Here is a 21,555-nt window from a genome sequence, read left to right as displayed (position 1 = left end):
ACGTTAGAGTGAAGGACTAGATGCAGTGCAAGACATATCTTTTTTCGCTCTAACCGTAACTTAGGTACAAGCTGGCTCATTGGATTCCACACTCTCTCCTTTTTCTATTGTGGATCACAGATTTGTATTTTAAACCACCTCGGATACTATATCCTCTTGAAAATGAGAGTCGAGAACGCGAAATGGACATTCACAGTGACTTTTATCTCCACGACAATACATCGATGAAACACTTTAGCTGTGGAGCTAACGTGATAGCATCATGCTTAACTGCATATAGAAACAAAATAAATAAATCCCTGACAGGAAGGATAGACAGAAGATCAACAATACTATTAAACCAGGGACATGTAAATACACGGTTAATGCTTTCCAGCCTGGCGAAGGTTAACAATGCTGTTGCTAACAACGCTATTGAAGCTATCTTAGCAACCGGACCTCACAGAGCTATGCTAAAAACATTAGCTCACCTGCGTTCCAGCGATCGACGGTGCGACGAAGGACTTCACCCGATCACAGATGCGGTCGGCGAGACGGAGGAAGTTAAGGTGAGTTCGGCGGCTAACACGTCTGCTATCCATCTCTGTCTTCCTGGTTGTGTTGCTGTAGTCCGCCGCTAATACACCGATCCCACCTACAACTTTCTTCTTTGCAGTCTTCATTGTTCATTAAAGAAATTGCAAAAGATTCACCAACACAGATGTCCAGAATACTGTGGAATTATGAAATGAAAACAGAGCTTGTTTGTATTGTATTCAATGGGGTACCAATACTTCCGCATCAACTGATTCCGTCACGCGCATACGTCATCATACATAGACGCTTTCAACCGAAAGTGTGGCGGGAAATTTAAAATTGCAATTTATAAGTTAACCCGGCCATATTGGCATGTGTTGCAATGTTAAGATTTCATCATTGATATATAAACTATCAGACTGCGTGGTCGGTAGTAGTGGGTTTCAGTAGGCCTTTAACAGGACTCAATCCCACATCCTTTGAATCACACCATAGTGTCACTAACCCCGGCACCAGCCACCACCAAATATATGATGTGAGGCTTCCTAGTGAGAAAACCTGTTACATTGCGTAAATAAAAATCCATCCATTCATCCATCTTCTTCCACTTACCCGAGCCCACACTCCCCTCACCCAAGCCACTGTGTCCAGCTCTTCCTGGGGGATTCTGAGGCATTCCCAGGCCACCTGGGAGACATAGTCTCTCCAACGTGTCCTGGGTCTTCCCTGTGGCCTCCTGGCGGACGTGCCAAAAACTCCTCCCCTGGAAGGCGTTTGGGGGACATCCTGACCAAATGCCCGAACCACCTCAGCTGGCTCCTCTCAATGTGGAGGGAACAGTGGTTTTACTCTGAGCTCCTCCCGAATGACAGATCTTCTCACCCTATCCCTAAGGGAGAGCCCCGCTACCCGACGGAGGAAACTTATTTCGGCGGCTTGTCCCCTCTGTCATAACGTGACCATAGGTGAGGATAGGAACGTAGATCGACAGGTAAATTGAGAGCTTTGCCTTCTGGCTATGTACCCTGCATCGATTCGTCGTGGATTGATACAGGGTCAGCGTCACAGCAGATGCCGCACCAATGAACAAGATTCCGAGGTATTTGAACTCTTCCACCTGGAGCAGGATCTCGTTCCCAACCCGGAGATTGCCCTCGGACTTGCAAGTGCTGATTGTCATTCCAGTCGCTTCACACTCGGCTGCGAACCGATCCAGTGACAGGGATCCTGGCCAGATGAAGCCAGCAAGACCACATAATCCACAAAAAGCGGAGACCTAATCCTGCTGCCACCAAACCGGATCCCCTCAATGCCCTGACTGCACCTCGAAATTCTATCCATACAAGTTGTTAACAGAATTGGCAAAACAGTGCAGCCCTTGCAGAGTCCAACCCTCACTTGAAACAGGTCCGACTTACTGCCGGCAATGCGGACCAAACTCTGACACTGATCATACAGGGAGCAGACCGCCACAATCAGCCGGTCCATTACCCCATACTAAATTGATACAATAAAATTAAAATAAAAACACTAATTTGGCACTTATGGTTTGACATTTTTCAAACTGGCTCAAAAGTGTTCCTCGATTCTACTAAAAGCATGACAAAGTGTGACCAGCTTTATGCTCTTCATTAGGTAAAGATACTGTAAATTGCAAAGGATTTGCTACTTGCTATGATTCAACATTTTATTTCTAGAAATGTCCCTAATTTTAAAGCATTTGTATACTTATCAACTTCACATTGTAATCTTAATTTTAGCATGAATAATTATAGTTTGTCTATTCTTGTTTAAAAATGTTAAAATTAAGAAAATAACTGTTCAAATAAGGTATTTTGGTTTCACCGACATTGAAAATCTTGCTTGAAGTTAATTTAAGAATTTCAACTTGAATAATGCTTGTTTTTAGAATAAAATTATTATTTCTACATTAAAAGTCCTGCTAATTTCTAGACATAGGAATGTAAATTTAGGATGTTTTATAAAGTAAAATTAACTAGCTGCATGGACAGATAAGTTCACCAGTTTTTAGTATGTTTTTTTCCGAAAATCTAGTATCTTTATTTGATATTTTGTCAGTTGTTTTTGCAGTGTAATATGTCTCATATTTGTCAAGCTGTTTACACTTTTCTGTCGTCTTCATATACATCCACCGCTTTCACGTTCTTGAATTGATTGACTAACGTATCATTCAACTCACCACGCTGCTGTCATCAGCCAAGGTTGGAGTCAAACGGACCGATTACTGTAACAGCAGCGGTACTGGTAAGGATTTCTCTTCATGGAGAGCAAAATCCGGGAAAAGACTGCGAGACACCGGGAAAGAAGGACACAAAAAAGGATTTATCAGGCAAAAACAGGAAGGTTGACTAACTTAGGCTCAAGCTGAATAAATGTAATCAACCAGTCTCTGTCTACTACAAGAGCTTGACTATAATACCGTAATTTCCGGACTATAAGCCGCACCTGACTATAAGCCGCACCAGCTAAATTTAGGGGAAAATACAGATTGCTCCATATATAAGCCACACCCGACTATAAGCCGCAGGGTTTTGATGTGTAATTAGCGTAGTATATAGGGGTTCCTGCTACCACGGAGGGGATTGTCGGGACAGAGATGACTGTTTGGGAACGCAAAGCGTCCCATTTATTAACAATAAATCTTTCAATCATTCAATCAAACTTTCACATCTTTGACATGGCGAACAGCATTCGTGCAGAGTACAAATAATACAACGCTGCAAAGTAATACAAAGTGCTCGCCTGTACGTTATCAAAATAACCAGCCTACCCGTATATGAAAAGTCAGTCTTTAATCATTGTGTCATCGTCTTCCTCCTGCGTACTAAAACCACCGAAATCCTCTTCGTCTGTGTCGGAGAAGAACAGGCCGTAAATAAGCCGCACCCTTGTATAAGCCGCAGGGACCAGAACGAGGGGGAAAAGTAGCGGCTTATAGTCCGGAAATTACGGTACATGTAAACATATGCCCAATAAAATTGGGATAGCAAAATATATAAAATTGATGTGATGGCGGATGCCATTGAACAGGAATCCAATGCATTTCACTACTGTTACAAGATTGTCAACATGTCAGTTGGCTTATTCTGAGTGGTGACATATTTGGGCCAATTAAGGTTTCCCATATCCTCCTAAAAACAGCATTCGTATTAGAGGTGGGAATCTTTGGCAATTCACGATTTGGTAAAGATTCAGGAGCTACGATTTGATTAAACATTGATTATTGTTATTATTGATGCAGTTTTACATTTATTTTTTCTTTCACTTAATACGCATTCATCACTTGCAACTTTTAATAACAGTGCATTTGTAATAAGAGAATGTTTAATTAATTCCCGTTACATTTTATAAATAATACAAATTTGTGCAAAACTGGAACATAAGTGCCCTAAAATAAAGAAGCTGGTCAGATCACTTGGTGAGGTGGCTCGCTGCAGTCAGCCACATTTTAGAACTGTCTGCATTACATTATTTACAATAAATACATAATCGATTATTGACATTTACTCATCCATTTTACAATTGCCCATGTCCGAATTGCAATGCATTTAAAAATCAATTGTTTTCTCACCTCTAGTTCATATGTTTTTGGTCTCTTTCCTTGTACCTTTAAAAATAGCCCTTTTATGCAAAACACAAATGTCCACTGCAGAGGACAACGGGTCATAAGTTAAATCACCTGATTAACCAAGATGCTTGAATATTGTCAAATGAAGTGCGCCATTCCAGAAAAAATGCCACAACCCAATGTGTTTACACAACACCGGATGTAGGATGTGAAGTAATCCTAACCCACACAAATGAAGTTTACCTATCAACTGGACGTCAAATAAACGAGTTGTACAGATGTCACACAAATCAAATCCCGAGGGATTGGAATCTCATTGGCTTCCCTCTTGGATGTCAAACTGCTAAGCGTAGCGAACACTACATGATGTTTATGAGTGTGATTGTGTATGACTGTTGACTGAGCTCGTAAATTGAACACGCTGCCAGGCAAGCAGTAAGTATGTCATCTGAATTATTAAAACAGCTCAGTAAGCAGAGGAGCATGTGTGTTTATCTATGCCTGTGTTGCCAATTGTTTATGTAAAAATAAGAACTGCGGGTTTTAAAATCAAAACCCCATCCTGGCTTAGAGTCAAATACCAACCCCTACCTCTGGTCAAAGTCTTTAGGTAGTGGTTGAAACAAGGATTTCTCAGTTACAGGATAATTACCAAACATGTTTTTTGTTTTCAACTACAAATTTATATACTGAGGTGTATAGTTTCGAACCCCAGACTAGGGCTGGGCGATTATATTATTGTGATCGTGATAGATGATTGTGATAAATTTCCCTTCGATCACATTGATCAGCAGTGAGCATATATTAGGTTAACAACAGCCAATCTGAGTCGATCTTTTACCGCCCCATTTCTGGTTACAAGGTAAACTGAAGTAAACAGAATCATAGATAATAACCGAATGACCAAACTTGGAGCTAAATACGCAGCTAAGGGCATTAAAATAATTATCTAGGGGCCCTATGTTTTATGTTCCAACAGAATCGTGGATGGACTCAAGCCAGCACTCGAGTCGGCAGCCTTGCATCCTTCTCAGGCCATCTTATGTGCTTGCCTCGTGAACACGTAGCCACGTCAAATTATGAAACTAACTCCAAAATACAGAGCCGAACAGTTCCCAAGCGACTTCTACGTGTCAGGTTCTTTTGCAAATATGATGATTACTTGTCGTCCAAAAGCTGTGTGGAAAGACACAGTGCAACTACTGCTAATGCTAACTAATAATGCTGCCCTAAACATCTTCACTGGTAAATTCATGATAACTTCAGCTTTTAATATTTTAGTTAGATCACCGGTGTTGAAATAGTAACTGATAAATCCATGTGTTCTTTTTTTTACTTGAAACTCAAAGCAGTTATGATTATTGTTATTATTCGAAGCATGCATACAATTATAATATGATATGCCGCATATTTCCAGTTTCTCATTACATGTCGGAAAACTAAAAGAACAGGACGAAGCAGAATGTATTTAATCCTACTGCTTTTACTTTACACATTTGTTCACTTCCTGTTCCTAATTTGAAACACAATTTAAATCCATAAATAATAAATATTAAAGTTCTTGTAAATACATATTTAGGTAAACTGTGATTTACATAATGAAATGAATAAGACTAACCCATTTTTAATATGGTTTAAAAAATATTTTTCAGGATTCTTCTTCATTGTACTTTGTAAATTCTTTCCAACCCGAACAGTTTCTTAAACTGGATAATTTCAGTATATTGTATGACTTCTTTGCTTATTGCATACTCATCTTTAATTTAATTTAATTTACATTGTTCTTTAATGAGTATGTTACTAAAACGTTAAAATAATCCCTGTTTTTTTTTTTATTTTTTTTTTTTTTAGTGCAGACGCTTTAAAACTGGCAGGACAAAAAAATATATAAAACATTGTGATATTATTCGAGATTGGATTATATGAAAATGAAATAATAATAATGGATTAGATTTATACAGAGCAGCACGGTGGAACAGGGGTTAGTACTGGTGCCTCACAATAAGAAGGTCCTTAGTCTGATCCCCGGGCTCGGGATCTTTCTGTTTGGAGTTTGCATGTTCTCCCTGTGACTGTGTGGGGTCTCTCTGGGTACTTTGGCTTCCTCCCGCCTCCAAAGACATGCACTTGGGGATAGGTTGAATGGCAACACTAAATTGACCTTAGTGTGTGAATGTGAGTGTGAATATTGTCTGTCTATCTGTGTCGGCCCTGCTGGGGTAGGCTCCAGCGACCCTGAGAGGGATAAGTGGTAGGAAATGGATGGATGCATATATTTATATAGCACTTTTCTAGACACTCAGGGCGCTTCACAGAGAACTGAGAATCCATCATGCATTCACTCCACATTCACACTTAATGGTGGTAAGCTACATTTGTAGTCACAGCTGCCCACCACCAAACATTAATTTACATTCATACAATTGTGTCAGCGGATGGATGGCCGTGAATAGGATAGCAGAAGCTGGAATCGAACCAGGAACCCTGAAGTTGCTGGCACGGCCACTCGGCCATCAAAAACAATCATGATGATTTATTTTGCCATATCACTTAGCCCTAACCCAAAGTTTGTCAAACATGGTAAAAAACAACCACAAATGCCATCTAGCATCTTAAAACCCCCAAAATATATATCAAGAAAACCCAAACTGCCATTTCTCTCGACATCTGGCAGTAAAATACCAAAAACTCAGAAGTTGTCACCAAAGAAACCAAGCTGTCATGGTTCTCTACTCCAAACACAGTTTTCATATACAAACCCTGTTTCCATATGAGTTGGGAAATTGTGTTAGATGTAAATATAAACGGAATACAATGATTTGCAAATCATTTTCAACCCATATTCAGTTGAATATGCTACAAAGACAAACATATTTGATGTTCAAACTGATAAATATTTTTTTTTGTGCAAATAATCATTAACTTTAGAATGTGATGCCAGCAGTACGTGACAAAGAAGTTGGGAAAGGTGGCAATAAATACTGATAAAGTTGAGGAATGCTCATCAAACACTTATTTGGAACATCCCACAGGTGAACAAGCAAATCGGGAACAAGTGGGTGCCATGATTGGGTAAAAAAGTAGATTCCATGAAATGCTCAGTCATTCACAAACAAGGATGGGGTGAGGGTCATCACTTTGTCAACAAATGCGTGAGCAAATTGTTGAACAGTTTAAGAATAACCTTTCTCAACCAGCTATTGCAAGGAATTTAGGGATTTCATCAAAGGGTTCAGAGAATCTGGAGAAATCCGTGCACGTAAGCAGCTAAGCCCGTGACCTTCGATCCCTCAGGCTGTACGGCATCAACAAGCGACATCAGAGTGTAAAGGATATCACCACATGGGCTCAGGAACACTTCAGAAACCCACTGTTAGTAACTACAGTCGGTCGCTACATCTGTAAGTGCAAGTTAAAACTCTCCTATGCAAGGCGAAAACCGTTTATCAACAACACCCAGAAACGCCGTCGGCTTCGCTGGGCCTGAGCTCATCTAAGATGGACTGATACAAAGTGGAAAAGTGTTCTGTGGTCTGACGAGTCCACATTTCAAATTTTTTTTGGAAACTGTTGATGTCGTGTCCTCCGGACCAAAGAGGAAAAGCCAGCATCTGTGATGGTATGGGGGGTGTATTAGTGCCCAAGACATGGGCAACTTACACATCTGTGAAGGCGCCATTAATGCTGAAAGGTACATACAGGTTTTGGAGCAACATATATTGCCATCCAAGCAACGTTACCATGGACGCCCCTGCTTATTTCAGCAAGACAATGCCAAGCCACGTGTTACATCAACGTGGCTTCATAGTAAAAGAGTGCGGGTACTAGACTGGCCTGCCTGTAGTCCAGACCTGTCTCCCATTGATAATGTGTGGCGCATTATGAAGCATAAAATACTACAACGGAGACCCCCGGACTGTTGAACAACTTAAGCTGTACATCAAGCAAGAATGGGAAATAATTCCACCTGAGAAGCGGAAAAAATGTGTCTTCTCAGTTCCCAAACGTTTACTGAGTGTTGTTAAAAGGAAAGGCCATGTAACACAGTGGTGAACATGCCCTTTCCCAACTACTTTGGCACATGTTGCAGCCATGAAATTCTAAGTTAATTATTATTTGCAAAAAATAATAAAGTTTATGAGTTTGAACATCAAATAGCTTGTCTTTGTAGTGCATTCAATTGAATATGGGTTAAAAAGGATTTGCAAATCATTGTATTTTATTTATATTTACATCTAACACAATTTCCCAACTCATATGGAAACGGGGTTTGTATTACACTAGCTCAAAACATTTAACTCAACATAACTTTGAGTTTAATAGGTAATTCTGTTCTTATTCCAAAACTTCACACACAAACCAAACGTGTCTGATTAACAACAAAAGCACTATTTGACTTAATGCTAGAACAAACATACTAACACACACTGGTATAACACTATGCATTTATCTTGTGTTTAGACTTGAAAACTTACCAGCTGCTACTGTGAATCCCACCACTGTGGGACTAATTATATAATTATCTTGATGTGGGTTATTTAAATATAGTGTAATTTACATTCTAGGAAGACGTTCTTTTCTCTCACTTTACTAATGTGTTTTTAATGAAGAATCCAATATCACAATAACACCATTTGTAATCATCATTAATTGGTTTTAGGATTTTCCAACTAGAGAAATAGGTGTAATGTTGCCAGTTTGTAAATGTTTTCACATAAAGTATGAGAAACAACTGCCAAGATGTATTATATAAAACATCTGTTTATGTGTGTGTTTAATAATAAGACTTTTCAACCTTCACAACTGTTGCTCTGTGTGAATGTGTTATTAATTTGTGATGAAGCCATGTCAAAAACAATTTTCAGTTTGCCACCGAAGAACGAGACAATAAATCTACATTCTATTCTATTATTTCTATTATATTATAGTCAACAGCCACCTCAGCATGTTCATAAACAAAGACATATGTTTTTAACTACTTTGATTGAAATATGAATTGACCAAAATCAATTATGTTGCATATTTGTATATGAGATTTCCAGTTCATTTTATCCTCAATCATTACACCTAGAAAATGTTATTTCATGTACTCTTTCAATGTCTATTTGTATTTGACTTTCTCATCTACTGTTACCGAATAGCATTATTTTAGTTTTACTGATGTTGAATGTTAGTATGTTTTTGTCAAACCGTCTCTTAAATGTATTAATTTATTCTGTTATTGTTTGTATTAGGTTCTATGTGTTCTCTCCTGAACAAAACGCTGTTGTATCGTTTGCAAATATCACTAACTTTAAGTCTTTTGTAACTTTACCAATGTCATTTATTTAAGGATGGAACATTTTTGGTCCTAGTATTGATCCCTGTGGTACGCCAGAGGATATATTTAGCTTTGTAGAAGTGTGTTCACCTAGCTTTCCGTATTGCTTTCCGTTGGTTAAGTAGGATATTATACAGTTAAAGACCAACGTTCTGATACCATACCATTCTAATTCTTTGATTAGAATATTGTGATTAATTGTGTCAAATGCTTCAGTTAGATCCGTTAACACTGCTGCTTAACATTGTTTACCATCTATTGCCTTGGTGATTGCCTCTGTTATTTCAATTAAAGCCATCAATGTTGAAATATTAGCTCTATATCCATAGTGGTTATCAGTGAGTATTCTGTTTGAAATTGTCCGATTTGTTATTTAACAGTTTTTAATGGATTTAGAAAATTGTGGAATTAGAAAGAAACAGGTCTGTAATTTGTAAATTGGTGTTCGTCTCCAGTTTTATAAATTGGAAAACTTTAGCTATTTTCATTTTGTTTGGGAATTTGCCTGTTTGAAAAGATAGAATACTGATATACAATAATGGTCCTGAGATATCTTCTATAACCTTTTTTATAATCTCCATATCAATTCCATTACAATCGATTGAAGTCTTGGGTTTGCATTTTTTCACGATTTAAACTTCTTCTTCTCGTGTCACTCACATGAGGAACATTGAGTTGGGATTTCTATCTATGGTGTCATTATAGTCCTAAATTGAAACTGGGTCTGGAATCTGTTCCTTCAATTTTGGTCCACTATATTTACAAAGTAATTATTAGAGCTTTCAACTACTTCCTTCATGTTGTCATTATTTACATTTCCGTCTGAGAAGTATTAGGGGTAATCCCTCTTAGTGGCATTTTTAATAATTCTATTGAGGATGCCCCATGTTGCTCTCATATTGGTTTTTTTCCTGTCTAATAATTGACTGTAATATTATTTTCTACATGTTTCTGCCTCTGTAGTTCTTTGTGTTATATTTTTTCAACATAATGTATTCTTCTTATTGCAAGCATTTTTTAATCCTTTTGTCATGGTTGATTGTTTTTTCTCTGTGTTCTACTGATTTGTTTCCATGGACAATGTTTGTCATAAAGTATTATGAACGTGTTTCAAATTTACCATATACTTCATCAACATAATTTTCATTGTACACATTGTCCCAATTTTGCTTTTCTAGCTTATTTATGAAAGCAATCATACTCTTCTCTGCGCATAGTCTTTGAAATGTATTGTTGTTGTCCATGTTCTTCTTGTAGTTTTCATTATATATTGTCAAAAGTGGCAAATGATCACTAATGTCCGTTATAAGTAGACCACTTGTCGTGGTATTATCAAAATCACGGCCACATCCTGCAATAAGCAAAAATATGTTTGCTATTTGTCATCACGCATCAGTTTAGTATCCGTCTCTGGTCCCCTGAAGTACAGAAATAACAGATTTGTGATGGCGTGGGGAAGGTTTAACCGCCAGGCTCCGCCCACTACAAATAGGTATGAACAGGTACTGACCCGTTGGGCACTTTAGGGTGTCATCATCATCATTGCTACCAATGAGGATCAAGATCTAAGTTTGTGAAGTTGAGGTATTAATGTTTCGTGTCATGTGGCGAACCATCCGAGGCGTAGGAAAAAAGTGTTCGTATTCTATCATCGCCTTTATGTCTCTCATTTTAATCGCGACTCATTTGGTCAAAGTCCCGAGGAGCAGTTTGTTAAAGAATGGGTGCCGAAAATGGATAGCATGCCCTTCGAATCATCCATCCATCCATCCATTTTCTACCGCTTGTCCCTTTCGGGGTCGCGGGGGGGTGCTGGAGCCTATCTCAACTGCATTCGGGCGGAAGGCGGGGTACACCCTGGACAAGTCGCCACCTCTTTTTTACCCAGCACTAGGACTAACTAAAGAGAATGTGTGACTTTACATCCTGGACTGATCAATTGATTTAAATGAAAACTTTAAAAATACAGAAATTGAGGCACAAAGAAGCACCAAGTGTCATCTAAAGTGATACATGTGACATTTGTCAAGAGATGTCACACTGCCAGCATGTTTGATGAAAAGCAGGTGAATCACCAGCTGGCATCACCCTCTGGGGACCTTGAACGTGTGTTGCTGTATTTAACTGCAGCACTTTGCAATAATCTAAAACGCATCATTATTCACGGCTTACATCATGCCTCTTAACGCTACAGTGTGTGTGTGTGTGTGTTCATGCATTATAGGAGTGGTTTCCACCTGATGAATCTTTCACATCCGCATCTGTCATTATTTCCATCCTCATTCCCCGATCTGTCTTTACATCCATTCTGTCCATTTTGTTTGTCCCATCATATCCTCCTTTAATACATTCGCCAACCTATATAGAACGAGAAGGATTAATGTGTCAATCTGCCCGTCTGTTTGTGTAGCCTTAAGGAAAAGGTAAAGGATAAGGATGTGAAAAAACAAAAGAGGATGCAATAAAGTTGAAACTGGCAATTTCTCTATGAACTAAACAAGTCAATTTGTATTTGTATAGTGCCACTTCACAACAAAAGTTATCTCTTGGGACACATTGGGCAGTTTTTTAACAATATTCATCATACAATCAAAAGAACCAACTGAACTCCACATAACCAACCACTCTGCGACAAAGGCAAGGGAAACCCCACTGAAGAAACCTCGAACTCCCCAACTGTTTTCCAGGAATCTTCTATGTTTTGAACCTTGTGTTCTTTTATCTTCTTATAGTGATGTACCTGCAGTATTTTGACCATGTTGAACATAAGGTCGGTTGGTTGGTTGAAGTTTATTGCGAACATGTGTGCAGTTTTAACATGATAAATCACATATTTTTAATTTCTCTTTACAATATGTCCAAAAAGGAGTAGGAAGAAGCAAAGATTATTTAATCCTACTTTTTTTCCGCTTCATAGCAGTTACTTACACATATGTTTACTTCCTGTTTTCAATTTGTAGCACAATTTACATCAACAATTTCTAAATACAACAGTTTTCTTCATAAATAGTTAAGTCAATTCTGATTTACTTAATGAGATGAATAATATCTTATTATCAATAAGTATCATATTTCTTCTTTCTTATACTTTGTAAACACTTTTTTGTTTTAAAAACCTCCTAACTTTAGTTAATACCTTATTGAACTTATTTGCTTAATCCATTCCATGATTTAATTCCATTGATATGCTAAATCTCTTAAGTGTCATACGTGCATACAAATGTTTTGAAGGAGTCATATCATGATTTTTTATTTCACATTTAAAACGCATCATTGTGGTCAACATGTCATGTAGCAGTGGTTCTTTGATGAAAAATGTGCATTGATTTTTGTTTTACAGACCCTTTTTCAAGCCATTTTTTCTCCCTTTGAGAACAGCTCGTTTTGAGAGGCGGAGTTGTTTGATGCAAATGACCCTCCCCTCACCAACCCCCTCACTCTCAGAAATGTTTTGTAGTTTCTTAGCTTTTTTGCTTTTATTGTGCACTATGGACACCGGTGACTGCGATGAGGTGGCGACTTGTCCAGGGTGTACCCCGCCTTCTGCCCGAATGCAGCTGGGATAGGCCTCCAACAACCCTGAAACCCCGAGAGGGACAAGCGGTAGAAAATGGATGGATGGATGGATGGATGGATGGACATCGGTGAATGCCACAAGCCATCTGTTTTGAGTGACATTCACCACAACACAACATCCCAGATGATATAGCGAGACCACCAGCTCACCATGTTTTGTTGTCGGAAACCAGGAAGGAAGTCCGGCTGACGTACAGGTCTGGAACTATACACGCTGGCTAAGGTTAAACTTCTGCCAAGTGTAATGTTCTAATGTTCGATCCTGGAGGTACACATGTGTATATTGACAATAAAAGGCTTTCCTATACTATATCATGTAAATAACTCCGCTGCTTCGAGTTGTAAACAATAGAGGCTATTGGCTACGCTACCAGCGACATTACGAACATATTAACGGATTAGTTTACTTGCTCGTTCATTGTCAAACACAGTAGGCATGGATCTAATTAAAAAACGTTTTTAGGAAAATCAATCTTTATTTTGCCAGAGGATGATAATAAAAATAATACTACATTCAAGTCCTTTGTAACTTTGTAAATGCCGATTAAATAAAGATTGAACATTTTTGGTCCCATTGTTGATCCCCAGGGCGTAGCTGCAAGATATCTCTAGTGCTGCTTCCTGTTCTAATGTATTAATTAAGATTATATGATTAATTGTGTCAAATGCTTTAGTTAGATCCATAAATACTGCATGTGCACACTGTTTACCATCTATTGCATTGGTAATTTCCTGTTACAGTATTTTAATTAATGCTATTGATGATGAAATGATAGCTTTGTATCTGTATTGGTTTTCTGCAAGTGTTTCACCTTTATGAATGAATTTGTCCAATCTGTTGTTGAATCATTTTTCGATGATTTAAAGAAATTGTGGAAGTAAGGAAACAGGTCTGTTGTTTCTAAACTGGTGTTTGTCTCCAGTCTCATAAATCGGTACAACTTTTTCATTTTGTTTGGGAAAATGACCGTTTGAAATGAAAGGTTACTGATATGCGTTAAAGGCTCTGAAATGTCTTTAATAACTTGTTTTATTGCTTTCATATCTATTCGGTGACAGTCAGTTGAGGTCTTGGATTTGCAGTTCTTTACGATTTGGATTTTTTTTTTTTTTTCATGTTATTGAGGAACATCAAGTTGGGATTTCTGTCTATCAAGTCCTCAACTGTTGATCTGGAATCTTTTCCTTTAGATTTGGTCCAATATTTCCAAAGTACTTATTGAAACTTTCAGCTACTTTGTTCATATTGTCATTTTTTACCTTCTTAGCACCATTTTTGATAATGCTATTGAGTATGTCCCATGTTGCTCTCATATTATTTTTGTTCCTGTCTAATAAATAACTATACTATTATTTTTTTTCAGGTTTGTAAGATGCAGGTAAGCTTGTTATAAAACATTGTGTACTTATTTTTTTCTTATATAGATCTTTGTGTTATAAATCCATCCATCCATTTTCTACCGCTTGTCCCTTTTGGGGTCCCGGGGGTCGCTGGAGCCTATCTCAGCTACAATCGGGCGGAAGGCGGGGTACACCCTGGACAAGTCGCCACCTCATCACAGGGCCAACACAAATTGACAGACAACATTCACACTCACATTCACACACTAGGGCCAATTTAGTGTTGCCAATCAACTTATCCCCAGGTGCATGTCTTTGGAGGTGGGAGGAAGCCGGAGTACCCGGAGGGAACCCACGCAGTCATGGGGAGAACATGCAAACTCCACACAGAAAGATCCCGAGCCCGGGATTGATCTCAGGACTACTCAGGACCTTCGTATTGTCTATTTATTGTGTTTTTCTCTTGTTACAAGCATTTATCAATACCTTTGTCATCCAAGGTTGACTGTTATTATTTTGTTTCTTTCTGAATTGTTTACCTGGACATTGTTTGTCATAAAGCATCATGAAAGTATTAAAAAAAACTACCGTATGCATCATCAACATCGTTTTGTCTGTATACATTGTCCCAACTTTGTCCCAACTCAGATCATTCTTAAAAACAATCATACCTTCCTCTGTGCATAGTCTTCAAAATGTATTTTTGTCATCCATGTTCTAAAGTAAACGAATGCAACAAACAAAGGAATGTTCTTTTTCCTGAAGTTTCCATCATGGATTGTGAAAACTGGTGGATGATCACTGATGTCAGATATTAGCAGACCACTTCTAGTATTATTATCAAAATCATGAGTAAATATATATCAGTAAGCGTGGCACAGTGCTCTGTGACTCTGCTTGGCCTTGTGATCTTGGGATATAAACTCATGCTATACCTTGTATCTATGAAGTCATCAATAGTTGTATACATATTACGGTTCAGGAGGTCAATGTTGAAGTCACTCCATAAGAAAATCACTTTTTGACTGACAATAGTAAAGGTTGCCCTGATCCAGTTCTCAAACATTTCGATGCTCGACTTAGGTGTTCTGTATTTACAACTGATCAATACGTTTTTTGCACTTTTCATGACCTATTTCAATAGTTTTACATTTCAAAATATTGTTGATAGCTAATGACATGTTATTCACCACTTTGTAGTTCAAGTCCTTCATCACGTGCACAGCTGTTCCTCCTCCGTTCCTGTTGGTTCTGTTGATATAATTTAGTTCATATCCTTCCAGTTCAAAATCTATTCCTTTTTTATCCTCAATCCATGTCTCTGAGACAGCGATCACTTTGAAGGGATCGTTGAATTGTTCCAAAAAATGTTTCATGCTTCTAATGTCGAAATGAATTATTGACAGTTTGTTGTCGGCTTTAATACTGTAATTATTTTGTTCATATGTATAATTATTCCTGATGTGGGAGAAAAGTCTTATGTCTGGATCTATATAATTTGCCAATTCCAAATGTGTATGTTCCATGTTTCTAATTCCATATTGGATTGAGTGCTGCCGGTGCTGTGCATCATGGATGTGTGTAGAATGATGTTAGTCCAGTCCTCCAACGTATCAGGTTATTTCCAACTGCATGGTGTTAATTGTATTTGTTCAAGTTCTCGATTCTTTTCACCATCAAGACTTTTGCTTCTTCTGGTTAGCCTTATAATTGTATGAATAATTTACAGTTCAATACCAAGGTGTCTTTCTTTTTTGGCAATGTGAATATTCATTTTGGTTAGATGTTCATGTATGTAAACATTTGTCCCTTTCAGTTTACGCCCTTACCTCACAAGAGCAATTTTGTCTTTTCTGCTCAACAAAAAACTTAGTTATGACAACTGTTTTTTAATTAGTTTTTTGGGGGTCCTGAATGCAACACCTGGTCTCCTGGTTCACTACTATTACTTTGCTTTGTATGTATGTTCCCTGTTGCTTCATTGAGCCTTTGTCTTGTTCACTGACGCCGCAGCACACGCGTATGAGCCTCAGCCCGGTGATCACCACATTGTTGCTCCAGGTCGTTCACCCGTTGCTCCAGATTTGAGATTTGTCGATCTCTCTCCTCATTCTACAGCCCCAGCAATTTGACCTTCGCCAGGATATCGAGGAGTTGCTTTATCTGCGATCTGCCAGCCGTCACCTCTTTGGCCACAAAGTCGAGTTAATTGTTTATTTCCTCGACTTCTTCAGATGGTGGGTTCCTCTTGGGGCACATGCTGTCACTGACCTGTCGTAAGTACAGTCCGACAGGAGCTAGTACGGCTTCGCTTGCTCGCGGTTTAGCGCTGTCCAAACAGCGAACAAGTCCTGTCCGTGATCCGAGAAACACCAAGAAGCCCTGCAAGGGTCATATTCCAAAAAGAGTTGAATAATCAAAAAAAATATTGTCCATCAATTATTTGACCGCTTGTCCCTCTCGGAGTCGCAGGGGGTGCTGGAGCCTATCCCAGCTGCACTCGGTTGGAAGGCGGGGTACACCCTGGACAAGTCGCCACCTCATCGAGTCACAAAAAGCACATACAACAGCGTGACAGTTTGACAGCATGACCCCGTGACAGGAAGTGACTTCAATGGGTGAAAAGACCGCAAATTGTCATATATTTTTAAGTACATACTACTGTTGTCCTGAAACCAATATTTTGGTACCGGTGCCGGTACCAAAATGTATTTTAATATTTTTCTGTACTTTACTAAATAAAGGCACCACAGAAAATGGCATTATTGGCTTTATTTTACCAAAAAATATTACGGTACATCAAACATATGGTTCTTATTGCAAGTTTGTCCTTAATAAAATAGTGAACATACAGTTGTCTTGTATGTTCACAAGACAACTTGTCTTTTCGAAGTAAGTAAGCAAACCAAGGCTCCTAATTTAGCTGCTGACATATGCAGTAACATGTGTGTCATGTTCCATTCTATTATTTTGTCAAAATTATTAAGGACAAGTGGTAGAAAATGTATTATTAATCTACTTGTTTATTTACTGTTAATATCTGCTTACTTTCTCTTTTAACATGTTTTATCTACACTTCTGTTAAAATGTAATAATCACATATTTTTCTGTTGTTTGGATGCTTTACATTAGTTTTGGCTGACACCACAAATTTGGGTATGGGGGGTTGGGGTTGACTTTTTAGAGGCGGTATAGTATCGAATATGATTCATTAGTATCGCGGTACTATACGAATACCGGTATACCATGCAACCCTAGTACATACTGCATTCGCCACATCTGTGATTATGCACCCTTTAAGTTATAAGCCCCTGCTTTGCTTTTACTATAAAGATTACCAGTTCCCACTAAAATGTGCTTGAGTTGTAAAGTGCATCATGCCTACGAAAATAGCTTTTATTGCAGTCACATATATCAATATAACTATTTTCTGTTTCCCTTTCTAATTGAAGGTAGCGTTAAATTTATTCTGTTAATTATTTCAAGAGAAAACAGCATAACGTTGTTTCCTGGAAAAGGAACTGGTTGAACAGTGCCGGACTAACCTTAGATTACTAGCTCAATACCACATTACAAGATTAAAAGCCTGTCACATACAGTAGATAGATACAGTATATAGAGCTCTCATTAGGGTTGTCCCGATCCGATATTTGGATCGGCAAGGCATGGGAAAATGCCGATCCAGATCCAGTTTAAAAAAAATTCCGGTCCGTGTTTTCCAACGCATCGATTTAAATAATACATTCCACTTTTCTGCTGCTCCCTAATTTCCGTTCCGCATTTTCCAGCACACCTTCAACACATCCACAGGTCTGTGTCCTAACCGTTAAGACGGCCATGTGAATTAAAAGTTACCGGTAAAAATGTCAGATGTGTGGGATTATTTTACCCTAAAAAACAAAAAAGATGAAGAGGTGGAGTGCAAAACATGCCACAATAAAGTCAAGCGTGGTGGTAAAGTTGTAAGACATTTTAATACAACAAATCTGATCAAGCATTTAGCGAAATACCACCGTAAAGAATATGAAGAATTTCTAAAGAAAACTGACGAAAAGAAAAAGAAAGGTCCTACCCAACTAACTCTGACAGAAACGTTAGCGAAGCGTGACATACTGCCACTGAACAGTGCTAAAGCCCAGGGGATAACTAGAGTCATTGCCGAGGAAATAATTATGGATGATAAGCCGTTATCTCTCGTGAGTAAAGTGGGCTTTCGATGCACCATCCAACACCTTGAACATGCCCAGCCGTCATTACATCCTTGAGAAAACAATCCCCCAGATTCACAAAAATGTTAGAGATTACATTGCCAAACAAGTAGAGAGTGCAAATGCTCTTAGTTTCACAACCGATATATGGAGCTGTGGTCACCGTCCTTTATCATTATTAAGTTAAACTGCACACTGGCTTGGGCCAACCCAAAGAGAGCTGTTTTACATGCGCGTGAGTTTAGAGGCTCACACACAGCGAATGCCATCACAGACGCAATTGAACATATGCTACGAGCTTGGAAGATTGACAAAAGGAAGGTCCATGTAATTTTAAGAGATAACACGGCCAATATGAAAAAGGCAATGGATCAGCTTGGCGTGCCCAGCCTGGGATGTTTTGCGCACACCTTACAGCTCGTTGTCCAACACGGTCTATTGGCACAGCGAGCTGTAAGCGATGCCATCGCCAACGGGAGAAAAATAGTGACCCACTTCAAGCACTCGCCCATGGCCTACTCAAAATTCGAGGATATTGAGGAAGAGTTGAATGTTGAACCGAAGCGTTTGCAACAGGACGTCAAGACCAGATGGAGTAGTACGAAGATGATGATCGACAGCCTAGTGCATTGTAAGCGGGCACTGCAGGCCTATGCATCGGATAGCGACAGCAAATTGCCTTAAGCATTTTGTTTAATTTGTATGTGTAACGCAGTACGCAGCTGCGGCTTCCAAACATTTGATCGCTTACCCGTACGTGCGTGCCGCTATGTGCATGTCACGTACGTAACTTTGGGGACTTTGGGGAAATATATGTGCTGTATGAACTTTGGGGAGGTGAACGGTACTTTGGGCTGTGGGATTGAGTGTGTTGTGCGGGTGTTTGATTTGTATTGGCGGGTTATATGGACGGGAGGGGAGAGGTGTTTGTTATGCGGGATTAATTTGTGGCATATTAAATATAAGCCTAGTTGTGTTGTGGCTAATAGAGTATATATATGTTTTGTGTTTATTTACTGTTTTAATCATTCCCAGCTGAATATCAGGTCCCACCCGCCTCTCACAGCATCTTCCCTATCTGAATCGCTTCCACTGCCCTGTAGTCCTTCACTCTCACTTTCCTCATCCACGAATCTTTCATCCTCGCTGAAATTAATGGGGAAATCGTCACTTTCTCGGTCCGAATCGCTCTCGCTGCTGGTGGCCATGATTGTAAACAATGTGCAGATGTGAGGAGCTCCACAACCTGTGACGTCACGCGCATATTGTCTGCTACTTCCGGTAAAGGCAAGGCTTTTTTATCAGCGACCAAAAGTTGCGAACTTTATCGTCAATGTTCTCTACTAAATCCTTTCAGCAAAAATATGGCAATATCGCGAAATGATCAAGTATGACACATAGAATGGACCTGCTATCCCCGTTTAAATAAGAAAACCGCATTTCAGTAGGCCTTTAAACCCTTCCAAGAGCTGACAGCCTAGGTTAGTGCAGCCTCCGCCACAGCAGCCGAGGTTAGTGCAGCCTCCGCCACAGCAGCCGATGTTATCCCATCTGTCCGTGTCCTGACACGCTTTCTAGACAGTGAAAGCGAAGAACACCGAGGGATTCAAACCATGAAGGCCACCTTACTCGATGCGGTGCACACACGTTTTGACCATGTGGAAACTGAACCCCTCTATGCCGTGGCAACAATGCTAGATCCACGCTACAAAGACAAGTAAGTGCTTTATAATTATTTGAGCATGTTATAAGCTTCAGTACTATATTGAAAATATTTTACTCTACAGCTGGCATTTATTTCTTTGTCAGTATTTCAGTAGCCTAATGTTTAATAGATATAAGGTGATGGGAATGTATTATTATTGTTATTATTATTATACAGTGTTTCCCACACATTCATTTATTTGTGGCGGCCCGCCACGCAATAATTAAGGCCGCCACAAAAAAAAAAAATATATATATATATATTTTACATTTTTTTATTTATTTAAAAAATATATATATTTTTTATTTTTTTGTGTCCTGTCAAGCTTCTCAGGCAAATCATATAGTTGATGTAGATGCCCATATCGGCTGTTCAGATTTACTTTACAAAAGAGATGTGTAGGATCAAGATTTTTGGAGCTCTTTGTTCAGTGGATCAGATGTTTGATGAAGCTTTGTGTCTATCTACCACCACTACTGTTTTCTGTTTATTTGTTACTGACTGTGGCAGGACACCTCTGCCTCTGTTTCACTTTATGTTGCTGGTAAATAATATGGTTGTAGTAGTAGGCTAAAGTTAAATTATTTAGTATGCAATAATTAAAGGGGCAGAGCTTTAAGAGACATTTTAGCTTTTATATTTTTATAAGATATATTTTTTGTAAGAACCACAATTAATACATATATTTCAGTGAATAACTTATTGTTCAAATCTGTATATAAATATATACATAAAGTGTTGTAATTATATTGTAAAATGGATGGATGGATGGATGGATGGAAGGACGTTTAAAACAAAACTGTTATTATTAATTAGTAAGTATACATTTTTTGAGCCTTTTTAGAGAAAATCATATCATTGTAGTAAATTATGCAAATTACTCTATGATGGCATGGTGACCGCGCCCATAGCCACGCCCATAGCCCCACCCCCACCGCCACAGGTATCTTGGCAGTTTATGGGAAACACTGTTATAATATTATTATTTATTATTATTGTTATTATTCTTATTTTCCTTCAGTTATATGATGGGTGACGAAATTAATGTCACTGTTGATCATTTGTGATCTATTTTGTGTGTTACTTGTTGTCATTGAACATTAATATGTGGAGACTGGCTGAAACAATATAAAATAATTGATATATCTTGATTACATTTTATACAAATATTAAGGTTCTTCACTAATGCTACCAACCTGGATCAGACAAAGGAGACACTAAAGGTAGAAGTGATGAAAATGGAACAAGAACTGAAGACCATGCCCTCTGCAGAAGGTGTGGCTGAGGCTGAGACAGCAAG

At 38.7% G+C, this 21,555-nt stretch overlaps 2 protein-coding genes across 6 annotated transcripts in view; one reads left to right on the top strand and one right to left on the bottom strand.

Moving 5' to 3' along the window:
• Positions 1-21,555, top strand: part of itgb1bp1 (integrin beta 1 binding protein 1) — a 1,043,117-nt gene that overhangs the window by 97,079 nt on the left and 924,483 nt on the right. The window lies entirely within an intron of this gene.
• Positions 1-21,555, bottom strand: part of LOC133646340 (leucine-rich repeat and fibronectin type-III domain-containing protein 5-like) — a 277,314-nt gene that overhangs the window by 195,900 nt on the left and 59,859 nt on the right. The window contains exons 2-3 of one of the 5 annotated variants that reach the window (XM_062041594.1): positions 11,663-11,783; positions 2,717-2,822 (exon numbers count right to left, since the gene is read on the bottom strand). The exons of 3 other annotated variants lie outside the window; for them this stretch is intronic. The gene's annotated coding sequence lies outside the window, so the exon portion shown is untranslated. The remainder of the gene's footprint in view (positions 1-2,716; positions 2,823-11,662; positions 11,784-21,555) is intronic. One more of the 5 variants, XM_062041593.1, reaches the window with a different exon arrangement.

This window comes from Entelurus aequoreus, linkage group LG03 (genome assembly GCF_033978785.1).
Source record: "Entelurus aequoreus isolate RoL-2023_Sb linkage group LG03, RoL_Eaeq_v1.1, whole genome shotgun sequence".
NCBI classification, from domain to species: domain Eukaryota; kingdom Metazoa; phylum Chordata; class Actinopteri; order Syngnathiformes; family Syngnathidae; genus Entelurus; species Entelurus aequoreus.
This window is presented reverse-complemented; position numbering and strand designations above follow the sequence as displayed.